Raw genomic sequence first — 12929 nt, 5'->3', positions numbered from 1 at the left:
TAATGCAGCAAGCTTCAAACATTTAGGCATTGACCCTTTGTCACTGACAATGTCTGGAAATAATAAAGGGGTCAGAGTTCAGAAACAACTGAGTTCCATATTATTTTTCAGTCTCTTGACCAAAGATTTCCCATGTATCTTGGCTTGAAGCATATATTAATCGGAGAAAAATTGGGAAATATATCTACCAAAACAATGACATCTGGAGATGTTTTAAAAACAGTTCATTGAACACTTATAAGCAATAAAGGACTGTATAGGCTGAATCATATTACATTGTGGTCCCTTATACTCAAAACAATAATGTTTGTATTCTCAAAGCTGTGACTGTTTACCAGATGGTGTCTCCATTTTTTCAATATCAGATGGAAACAATTTAACACATTTACCTTATACTGACCCGTAAAACAAAACAGAATCATATCGACCCAGGCCACACTCACCATTTTAACTCATATGGCCCTCTCATACTATTATTCTTAATGATCCAGGCAAAAACATACAAAGCATCTTTGAGGCAGGGATGAGAACATTTTAGCTTTCCTTTAGTTGTTGTACTGTTCTTAGCCAGGCTTGCACAATTTAACAAAAAGTTAGAATTTATAAGACAGCAACAAAGAACTAAATTAATGGACTGAAAAATATATACTATTTAGTTGAAGGTTATTATATATGTTTATATGTACTGTATAATGTCTGCATTGTTACCCTTATATAAGATCTGTTAACCTATGGTAAATCAACTTTGAAGATCTTCTGTGCACTTTTTTAATGTTATGTACCTGCTGGTACCTGTCAAGGATGATTATGTCAGCAAATTAACATATCCCACTTTTGTTCATAGTATCAGCATTAACCTCATCAGACAGAATTTAAAGATGTTTCTTCTGTGCCTAAATCATCTGCCTCACTTTCCAAAGATGGAAAGCATTTCTATTTCCAGAGTTAGCACTGGCGACTGGCTTCCCATGCGATACTAAGTCAGTGTCATGGACACCAGAGTTAGAATATGTTGAGCCTTTATTCTTGATAGGTGTAAATTGTCCAGGTTTTGTTGCCAGCCAGCAAGCCAATGTAGGCTCTCTAGATAACCATATTGGTCCTGTGGGTCAGTTTGTTGTTTTCCATGTCTGTTTGATTGGTTAACTGAAGTTGTCACCATAAATCCAAGGTAACAGAATGTTTCCAATGGTATGTTGTTGCTTCTGATCATATGTGGTGTGGCAACACCCGGTCCCATGACTATAGTTTTCTTCACATTGATGGTGAGAGAGAACATGACACAAGCGTGGGGACCATCAATCCATGAGCTGGGCATCCGCCTGGACAATTAGTGCAACATCATCAACATATGCAACCTTGCTAAAACGATTCATGTAAAAAAAGGTTTTGCTGGTATGTGCACAGGATGAAAGATGATGATATGACAAAGAATATTCCATCCAGAGAGGCAGCCCCTGCCAACTGACCAGCAGGTTGTCTAAAGTTATGATTTAAGGATGTTATCAAAACTGACATGAAAGCCCTCAATATCAATCATGATAAGTAGGAACGTGTAGCTGGCAGTCGATGCAAATGGTGACACCAGCTGTGGGCAAGACTTTGACTCAGCACTGACATCTGGTTTTAGAAACGACAAAGCAGATGTTAGACCAGAAAACATAACAGCAGCAGTGATCATTCCATAGCATCAACAAGGGACGTGTTTGGAACTTATTACTGATTATTCTAAAACCAGTTTGTTCAGCCATCAGAAAAAATGCAGCAGATGATCTTCTCTAATCTCACCAAAAGTTCTGATTCTGATACATTCCCGTTATCCTTTATGCATGGAAGGATGCCTACCAGACATATTTAGCTGTACAGTCCATATGAGTAAGAGTGCCCCGGGTATGTCAAGTTATGCAAGGTAGAAATTTGAAGATTGAAGAAATATATTGACTCCATCATGGCACATCAACACTATTTAGTCAAAATCAATTTCTCTTGCACTATGACTCAAAATATTATTCCTTAACTAGCTTTCTATCAAACATGTCTGATTCACAACTGCTTGTAAGGAGAGGAAATTTGCCAACCTTACTTGGTCTGGACAATGTGACTTCAGAACAACATAAATATGGTTGGCTCTGAACTGTTCTCTCTTATCGCTTAGTAAGATGCTCAGTTGTGTCAAACTGCTATGGAATGCACAATAATACCATAGAGTCATAGAGATGTACAGCATGGAAACAGACCCTTCGGTCCAACCCGTCCATGCCAACCAGATATCCCAACCCAATCTAGTCCCACATGCCAGCACCTGCCCATGTCCCTCCAAATCCATCCTATTCATATACCCATCCAAATGCCTCTTAAATGTTGCAATTGTACCAGCCTCCATCACTTCCTCTGGCAGCTCATTCCATATACGTACCACCCTCTTCATATAAATGTTGCCCCTTAGGTCTGTTTTATATCTTTCCCCTCTCACCCTAAACCTATGCTCTCTAGTTCTGGACTCCCCCACCCCAGGGAAAAGACTATGCCTAATTACCTTTTCCATGCCCCTCATAATTTTGTTAACCTCTATAGGGTCACCCCTCAGCCTCCGATGCTCCAGGGAAAACAGCCCCAGCCTGTGCAGCATCCCCCGACAGCTCAAAACCTCCAACCCGGCAACATCCTTGTAAATCTTTTCTGAACCCTCTCAAGTTTCACAACATCTTTCCGATAGGAAGAAGACCAGAATTGCACGCCATATTCCAACAGTGGCCGAACCAATGTCCTGTACAGCCGCAACATGACCTCCCAACTGCTGTACTCAATACTCTGACCAATAATGGAAAACATACCAAATGCCTTCTTCACTATCTTATCTACCTGCGACTCTACTTTCAAAGAGCTATGAACCTGCACTCTAAGATCTCTTTGTTCAGCAACACTCCCTTGGACCTTACCATAAGTGTATAAGTCCTGCTAAGATTTGCTTTCCCAAAATGCAGCATCTCGCATTTACCTGAATTAAACTCCATCTGCCATTTCTCAGCCCATTGACCCATCTGATCAAGATCCTATTGTAATCTGAGGTAACCCTCTTCGCTGTCTGCTACACGTCCAATTTTGGTGTACTTACTAACTCTATCTCTTATGCTCGCATCCAAATCATTTATGTAAATGACAAAAAATAGAGGACCCAGCACCGATTCTTGTGGCATTCCACTGGTCACAGGCCTCCAGTCTGAAAAACAATCCTCCACCACCACCCTCTGTCTTCTACCATTGAGCCAGTTCTGTATCCAAATGGCTAGTTCTTCCTGTATTCCATGAGATCTAACCTTGCTAATCAGTCTCCCATGGGGAACCTTGTTGAATGCCTTACTGAAGTCCATATAGATCACATCTACTGCTCTGCCCTCATCAATCCTCTTTGGTACTTCTTCAAAAAACTCAATCAAGTTTGTGAGACATGATTTCCCACGTACAAAGCCATGTTGACTATCCCGAATCAGTCCTAGCCTTTCCAAAGTACATCCTGTCCCTCAGGATTCCCTCCAACAATTTGCCCACCACTGAGGTCAGGTTCACTGGTCTATAGTTCCCTGGCTTGTCCTTACTGTCCTTCTTAAACAGTGGCACCACGTTTGCCAACCTCCAGTCTTCTGGCACCTCACCTGTGACTATCGATGATACAAGTATCTCACCAAGAGGACCAGCAATCACTTCTCTAGCTTCCCATAGAGTTCTCGGGTACACCTGATCAGGTCTTGTGGATTTATCCACCTTTAACCATTTCAAGACATCCAGCACTTCCTTCTCTGTAATCTGGACACTTTGCAAGATGTCACCATCTATTTCCCTACAGTCTATATCTTCCATATCCTTTTCCACAGTAAATACTAATATAAAATACTCATTTAGTATCTCTAGGAGAAAGTGAGGACTGCAGATGCTGGAGACCAGAGTTGAAAAGTGTGGTGCTGGAAAAGCGCAGCAGGCCAGGCAGCATCCGAGGAGCAGGAGAATCGACGTTTCTCCTGCTCCTCGGATGCTGCCTGGCCTGCTGCGCTTTTCCAGCACCATACTTTTCAACTCATTTAGTATCTCCCCCATTTTCTGTGGCTCCACACAAAGGTCACCTTGCTGAGGGGCCCTATTCTCTCCCTAATTACCCTTTTGTCCTTAATATATTTGTTAAAAACCCATTCGATTCTCCTTAATTATATTTGCCAAAGCTATCTCATGTCACCTTTTTGCCCTCCTGCAGATAGATAATCTAGGCTCTTGGCAAGACAAAAGCATGCTAGATCATATCAACCCTGTACAGTGCTCTTCATGAACATCTGGTGTCTTATGTCAAAGTTGGGATAGCTGTCTCACAGAATTAAGCATCAGCCTGACTGAATATTATTCACAACCTTATATATTTCAGCCAACAACACAGGCTCCTCTGACACTTTCTTTACACATGTCCTGAGATGGTGCCACAGTAATATACAATCAATAGACAATGGACAATAGGTGCAGGAGTTGGCCATTCTGCCCTTCGAGCCTGCACCACCATTTATTATGATCATGGCTGATCATCCTCAATCAGTATCCTGTTCCTGCCTTATCTCCATAACCCTTAATTCCACTATCCTTGAGAGCTCTACCCAACTCTTTCTTAAACGAACCAAGAGACTGGGCCTCCACTGCCTTCTGGGGCAGAGCATTCCACACACCCACCATTCTCTGGGGTGAAGAAGTTTCTCCTCATGTCTATCCTAAATGGCCTACTCCTTATTTTTAAGCTGTGTCCTCTGGATCGGGACTCACTCATCAGCGGAAACACATTTCCTGCCTCCACGGTGTCCAATCCTTTAATAATCTTATATGCAGTCTGCCCCCAAAGGCAGTGGAGGCCTAGTCTCTGGATTCGTTTAAGAAAGAGTTGGATAGAGCTCTTATTGCAACCATCTTCAGCCAGAAGCACCAAGTGAATGATCCATCTCTGCTTCTTCCTGAGGTCCCAGCATTACAGATGCCAGTCTTCCACAAGTTGGACACATTCCACAAATTGGACACATTCCACAAATTGAGCACATTCTACATGATACCAACAGCTAAACACATTGAATTGGGCAAGGGCAATGGACCCTGAAAACCTGATGGTTGTAGTGGTTAGGACTTGTACTCCACCCTAAGCCAGGCTGTGCCAATTGAAGGGAAACACAAGGAAATACTCAAGAACGTTGTAAATTTTCAGGTTTAATCTGCGCAGAAAATGCAGAACAAGTCTATCCAAATACAGCCCATCAGCTTTACGCTCCTGTAGGATGCCATCAACAATGTTATGAAAAAATACTCATTGACCGGTATTGTGGTTCCTAATGTTCATTTTCACCGATGTCAGGAACATCTGGCTCCTTTTTATGGATGGGAGACAGCATTCTAAAATTGAGACAAGACTGATTGCCTTTGACATGAAAGCAGCATTTAACTAAAGTCATACCAAGCACAAAGAAAGGTGGTTGTAGTTGCCAAGGCTCATCTGACAGCTCCTTCCAAACCCCTGACCTCAAGTACTGAGCAGGGTAGGTGCAGGAATTGGATGGACACACCGTTGCCTGCAAGTTTCATTCTACGTTGGAGAGCATCCTGAATTGAAACTATGTCAAAGTTCTTTCATTGCCACTAAGTCAAAATTTTGGACAGGCAATAAATATTGGCTTTGTCAACATTACCCACATCTCATGGAAGAATAAAATAAAATATTATAATCTGCAGCTTGGATAATGACCCGTTATCAATATATTCCATATTTTAATAATGTTTAATCTTCCCTGCTCCACTGAATGTAGCCCTGGTTTTTCAAGTCACTTAGCATAACTTTATGCTCTCATAGCTTTTATCACCTTAATAAATCTATGCTACACATTTCTCTGACTCTACTGTAACTTCTAGAAAATTATACAGAGAACTCAAACTGCATCCAAAGCAACGTTATATAGACTGGCAAATATTGCTTTATTTATTAAATAGTCCAAGGTATAAAACCTGGAATACCTTATCCAAATAAGAATCATTTGATTCAAAACATCAACTCTGTTTCTCTCTTCCCAGATGCTGGCAGAGCTGTTGATTATTCCAGCACTTTCTATTTTTATTTCTGAAATACCATTTCATCTTTCTAATGCTTTTCTCCGCAGGCAATGCTTCTTTTATAAATATCCAACATTTCTGTTGCTCCATTCCATTAAGAACATAATCTAAGTGTTCATTGGTTTTCCTAAACTGTGCACCTTCACACACATTTATATTAAAATATACTTGCTGCAAATCTATCTATTGCCTGAATTTGGCTATGTGTTCCACGCAATCTCCCAGTTTTTTTCCTCACTATTTGCCCCAACGTGTAATCCAGCATCTATTCGCAAATTTCTGGCAGGTTTTTGCTGTAAATTTATGACATTGAGAAATGGATTGCGATAGATCAAACAGATTTCATGTAATCCCCTTATCTGTTGACAGAGAAAAGTACCTTTTATTCTATATGGCTGGGCTGCATTCAAATTGAGATTTTAAAAATACTGATGTGATCACCCATTGCATCACCCAGTCACTTCTGTTTGTATCTTATCCTGTAAATTGGAAACAAATAATGAAATTCCAGCACAAGTTGAAATGAAGAAGAAGCCTATGGTCAAATTGTATGAACATTCAACTAACCAGTGAAGCTTTTGTACCCAAAGGCTCTGAGAAGCTGCGCTGCTCAGTTGGAGATCAAGGATCAAAGGGATCTGATCTTTCTGTTCCCTCACAGTTTTAATTAGAATGGAACAGTTGTCATTGGTTTATCTGTTCCTATCATTGAATTTCTTCACACAAAATAGAACTGACTGAAAACTTTGTTTCATCTGATGCTTCAGTAGAATAGTTTGCAAGGTATTACTTACTCACTTCTTTGTGAAATAAAATCAAACACTGCATTTATATTTTGAGAACAGCCATCAGTTCATTTTTGGGACTCATTTAGAAGATAGAAATAGTTGGCATGATTTGGAGATTTCGGTGTTGGACTGGGGTGTACAAAGTTACAAATCACACACTACTAGATTCTTGTCCAACAGGTTTAATTAGAAGCACTAGCTTTCGGAACGCCGCTCCTTCATCACAATCACCTGATGAAGGAGCGTCGCTCCGAAAGCTGGTGCTTCCAATTAAACCTGTTGAACTATAACCTAGTGTTGTGTGATTTTTAACTTTGTACACCCCTGTCCAACACCGGCATCTCCAAATCAGAACTATAACCTGGTGTTGTGTGATTTGTAACTTTGAAATAGTTGGCAGCATTCTCATTTTTGCTCCCTGAAAATGCTAAGGTGGAATAGTATAACTTTGTATGAGTAAAGTAGAACTGGAGGCATGAAGGGTGTCGTAAAGATAGTGAAAAAAGCATTGTCTTAGACCTGGAGATGTAACAGAATGTAGTTTTGCTCTGTTAGAACAACATAGTTAATTCATTAATTCTGAGTAAAGTCAAACTGAGATACAAATTCCACAGAACTGGATATATAGATGAATTTTAATAGACACTTAATCAAAAGAAAATACTTCGCAGAATTAATGCAACTGTTACTGCAATTTGCATCCAGTTCAATGATATACCCAAAGTGAGACTGTTAGGCAAGTATTAATTTGAACAGATCGGAAATAAAGAAAAATGAAGTAAAGACAAAAAACAGTGACCAAGTTTAAAAATATTTCAAAATTATTCTTCCAATTGGCTTCCTACATTAAACTGGACATCATCCAATATTTCACTGTCCATGTCAGAACTCGCACCCCATTCCATTCATCTATCACCCTTTATCCTGGCTCCCGTGGTCAAGCAATTAGAGTTTTTTTATCTAACGCTTAAGAATGACTATTTTGAGTAATTCACTGTGAGGCTACCAGGAACTATAAATTTAAGGGAATAATTTGCAGATATTGTGCCACTTGTGGGCAATCTCATCACCAAAGTGTACATTGGATAATCATTCCCAGTGCTCCATAGGTTTCCAATAATGGCAGGCAAAGTTCCCACTGAGAGAAAATTAGTCCCTGGATTTCAACTTAGAAAGAAAAGCTTGTTTGGTCCATATAACAATGTATACTTCCATGACCATATCATCTTGATCTGCACAGTTACATACAGTCATACAATGATTAGTGTGTCATGAGTAATTGTATATCTCTACTCAAATTCAATTTTATCATGAGAACCTATGGGAATTCTCAACAGATTATCTCAGCCTTTACACTCTTGATGCAGAAATGAAATCTCATTCAGTGCATATCAGACTAAGATATTGCAAAACAAATGTAATCTTCTACATGTTCCTGTTTAACTGCCCAGATTCAGGTTGGCCAATGGGCAGTATTAGTTCACAAGCCTGCTGCATACACTAAAATTTTGATCCCCACAAAAAAATGCCAGATTTTTATTAAGTATTTGTAATGGAATATGTGAATCTTCTGTTTTGTGACCTAACTCAATGCTAATGTCAAGAAAGCATGTAGTCTGAATCACATTCTCAGCAAGTAATTGTGCACCATATGAACATGGCCAAATACACAATAAATGCAAATTTATGTCTGAGGTACAAAGAGAACATCTGGCTCTTTCTTCTTCTCTTCCTCTCTTTTCATCCCAATTTCTCCCTCATCTCCTCATCCTTTCTCATCGTTGTTTATTTCTCTTTCTTTGTACCCTTATCAATTGAGTATACATCCTTTTTTTTAATCATTGCAAATTTCTCTCACATTACACATCTGAGCTGTTTTTGCTGTCACTGGCTGTTAACATGCTTGAAATACGACATTATTATCTGTTATCAAGCTTTTGATTCCTGGCTCTAATCATTACTACTAGAAACTGTTCAAACTCAAGATAATTAGCACAGAATCCAGCAGCTCCAACAGCTACAGATGCATGTTAAAGAGATCTTCTGCTTTACTGTCGTTTCTGTCAGTAATGCCTCCTGGGGCTCAGCAGCAGAGAAAAAAATTCCTACACAATTTCTTTAGATATCAGTCTCTCCATGGGCCAATTCAGCCTACGCACAATCCCACATCAAACAGCTTGTGGATAAGTCAGTCTTCCCCTGGCTAGCTGGAATTTTAAAACTAAACTAAGCTGATTTTTGTGCATGTGTGCATGCGTGTTTGTGTATGTGTCTGTTTTCTCTTTACCCTCGAACATGCCTTTTGGCTAGAATTTACAATTCCCTGCTGGTGCTACGCTTGTGATTACTATTTTTTTAACATCCATTCTGTTCCGACTGTAGTAAACATGGCTAGGTTCATAACACTGGTTATATTTATTCCACTTTGCAACCAATCCAAAAGGTGAAGAACACAATGTTTCCAGCCGACATTCTAAGCCTCAGTGTGATAGTCATCCAGCTCTGAGCATTACATTGTAATGTTACAATAAGAAATTACAGATATATAGCTCACACCCTATCAACTACAAACTTAAAATAATCACGCAAATTGTAACAATTTATCAACAGAGACATTTACTAACTAAATATAAAAATCTGATAACAATTTATTTGTTTGTGCAACTTACGCTGAAGCCCGGTTTGCTTCTGAGATTCTAAGTACATGTATCTTTGGTTTTTATGGAACGCAAAATATACCTTTATGTATAAAATGTCATTATAAACATAATCATTTATGTCCATTCTAAACTTTTAGATATTACAAGATTTCCACTGTGAATGATTACATGAGGCAAGATGAACAGAAAGATAGGTGAGGAAGGTAAAAGGAATGAGAATGTTTTCCATTGAGGTTTCAACTTCTGGTAAATGCAGAGTTGTGCATTAACAGTTCCCTTTGTGCTAAGTGTTTAAAAGCTGCCTTAATGCACAGCAGGCAAAGGCAATTAAGCCATGTTCAACAACATCAGAAAATGTGCAGTTATTTGTAATGAAAAGCCTGCATGAAAGAATACAAATGCTTCCGTTCTGTAACCTTTCAAAATGTTAAATGATATAACTGATGAGCAGTACAGAAGAAACACTTAACAGCAGCATGCAAGTCAATATTGCAAACGGTGCCTTTATTGTACACTTTGCATTGCATTTAAAAGGTAAATTATCTATGTTAATGAAATTAGCACACGTCCAAGGACAAAAACAGAAAAATATTTAAATTTACTGATTCAGTACTCACGCTAACATGTAACTTTACCCTTGTATTGAATGAACTATTTTTGGAGATCACATACATCTGTCCTCTCTGGCATAAATTTTAGTTAATTTTCATCATGCCTCTTGCAGAGCTGAGGAAATACTGAGTTGTGCATCTAGGTGAACTGATAAAAGTAAAAGCCATAAATTTCCACTCTTTCACTGATCCTGCTAAGGAGTATTTGACCTCAGCTTGACTGTCTCATCATCCTTCCTTTAGCCCCTGTGGCTGCTCGTGCCAGCTCTCAGAGAAAGAGCAGGAGCCAGATTGGATCTGTGTGTCCTCTGACACTTACAAGCTTTACAAACCACCTCTAACAGTCTGAGAAAGAAAGGAAAATGAGTAGCCCAGCCCAAGCCCATAATCACTCACATCATTGCATTCTCTCTGTCTCTGTCCTTCTTCATCCACTTCTGCATTCCATCAGTAATGGTCTCAGATTCCCATCACTATTATTACTTCTGTCTCCCAAATATGATACCTGTTCTAAAATACTACAAGATTTTTTCCTGCTTATAACAAATCCTATAGAATCTAAAATAAAAGTGGTTAAATCCTAAAATAATGCTATTGTGCTTTAAAGGATCTAATAGATTCATAAAAAGTAATTTTAAATCCCAAAAGGGTATTTTTTGTTGAAAATAAACATTCTTTTTCCGATTAAATATCGTTAGTCTGCTGTCCATTTCTTTACAATGTATTTCTCTCCATTCCTCATATTTCCTAATCCCTGTTTCTCGCTTGTCTCTTTTTGTCTTCACACACAGCCCCTTTGCCACATTCAAAAGACAATGAAATGTTGTACTTACAGAACTGTACAGATCAGAGTTAAAGTGCTGGTTGGGTTGCTAACATCCCGAGGCAGAGACAATCAGAGTTTCCTTCAGCAGCACAGAGCTCGATCAGTCAGCATCTCCCCTCAGCAACCATCGCAAGCTCTGACAGCTCCGACTGATGCTCACAAACACACAAACTGACAGGTGCTGTCTGACGATGACTTGAGGTGACTGCCTAATTAACTTGACCCTTCCAGGCGATAAATTAGTGTTGTCAAGATACAAGCATGACTCAAACGGGCTTCTGCCTCATTTCATTTATTCTTATTGTATAGCTGAAAATATTAACAGAAAATAATTGTTGCTCCTTCAGTCACCTGGGCTTTATGAATGTACTTTAGCTTCATATTATTTGGGTTACCTTTGCGATGCTCCTGAAGAGTCTACGATTTTATTTATAAAGTGTAAATATAGCCTATCAAATATTCCATTTTATTTCCTTATTTCAGATGAAATCTTTTAGTGATGGTACAGTGGTTACATTTGGCAGAGAACAACTATTTAAATTCTGTAAGAAACCAATAAGCAGAAACCGCTTTTGTTGGTTAACTGAAACTTAGTCTAGTAGGTTAAGTCCTTTAGCACAACTCATGAAAGAAAACCCAAAATACTGAACTGTGATTATATGCGTCGAACCTTATTGATTTGTATACCCAGGGAACATTTAAGATTGATATCAGAATGTTCTTCAGTAGTAAATGGTGAACAAATCAAACTATTCTTGCCATGCAGCTAATTAATGTGACACTCATGATACTTAAGGTGTCCATGATCTCAAGGTTAACTCTCATAAATGTCTAATATTTGAATTCAAATGTAGAATCTGAAGTTGGAGTTATTGGAAATACTTGTGGTGGTGACAGGGAGAATGGAGCAATGCATTTCAGGGCAGTTATTAAGCCAATATCACGCAACATGCTGAAATTGAGGACAGCAAGCAATGGACTTTAACCCTTGATGGGGATATCTGTATCCTTCCTAATCAAAATGGAGTATTTGCAAGGTTTATCAATTAAGTGGATAATGAGAGAAAACAGCCCAAGGCACAATGGTTATAAAGAGAAAAATCCAAGCATTGAGAAGCACTTGCTACACTGAGTTACAAAGTTACCAATTTCAGCTCAGGAAAGTAAGAACATATGTTTTACAAGAGGAAAACAGCTCTATTGATCACAGATCTACAATGAGAAATATCTTTTTTTTTAGGAAACAATGGTAAAGTGACAATTACCCTCAAAAAACAAACATGCTAAAAAGGGAAGAATTTGAGCTGCGGGAAACACTGACACATATAACTAGAAGTAAACTAATTCCTATTCGAGGGAATAATGACATTTTGAGGAATGGTTAAAAAAAATCCAGCTCTGTGAAATCAGTGGTAATGTGTAAAATACCTTTCTGACTTTCTGAGACTGCATTTCTAAAAATTTGCCATGAAGTTGTCTGAATGTCTTGAGATGATAAAAGATAGCTACAAAAATACATTATATACTATCTTCTATGTTTTTCTCTGAAAAAGCAAGCATGGCAGATAAAAAGGTTTGATCCATCAAACATGTTACTTCCCCAATCCATCTGCAATCCACTTTATCCGAATTTTTTCCCAAACTGTTGAAATAGTCCTGCCAAATGTTTTCCTAGTCTGCCCAGAAAAGATAAGATCCCAAGTTCATAAGACCATAACAATGACTATTCAACGTACGTTGGTTTGTTCATCCAGGTGCACCTTACAGTTTACTCCTTGCAGCTTTCACTGTTCCTCAAATGCATTTGAGATCTTTACCATAGCACCCCTCTGAAAACACCATCCAGGCAAGATGAGGAACTTTCTGATATTACTCATAAAATTAAATTTATATGCTTGAATGTGTATCTACTTAACCCACA

General features: G+C 38.7%; 1 protein-coding gene across 5 annotated transcripts in view; it reads right to left on the bottom strand.

Annotated features, from left to right (window-relative positions):
- Window positions 1–11123, bottom strand: part of rbfox3a (RNA binding fox-1 homolog 3a) — a 1559488-nt gene extending 1548365 nt beyond the window's left edge. For 2 of the 5 annotated variants that reach the window (XM_088000570.1, XM_088000577.1), the window contains exon 1: window positions 11016–11094. The gene's annotated coding sequence lies outside the window, so the exon portion shown is untranslated. Of the gene's footprint in view, window positions 1–10188; window positions 10283–11015 lie in introns of those variants that run through there. The other 3 variants (XM_088000569.1, XM_088000571.1, XM_088000578.1) reach the window with 3 other exon arrangements.
- Window positions 11124–12929: the final 1806 nt, after the last annotated feature.

The sequence above is a fragment of the Chiloscyllium plagiosum genome, unplaced genomic scaffold (assembly GCF_037043375.1).
Source record: "Chiloscyllium plagiosum isolate Xiang-an unplaced genomic scaffold, Cpla_swu_hap1 HiC_scaffold_25, whole genome shotgun sequence".
NCBI lineage: Eukaryota > Metazoa > Chordata > Chondrichthyes > Orectolobiformes > Hemiscylliidae > Chiloscyllium > Chiloscyllium plagiosum.
Note: the sequence above shows the minus strand (reverse complement) of the source record. Positions and strands in the feature narration are given on the sequence as shown.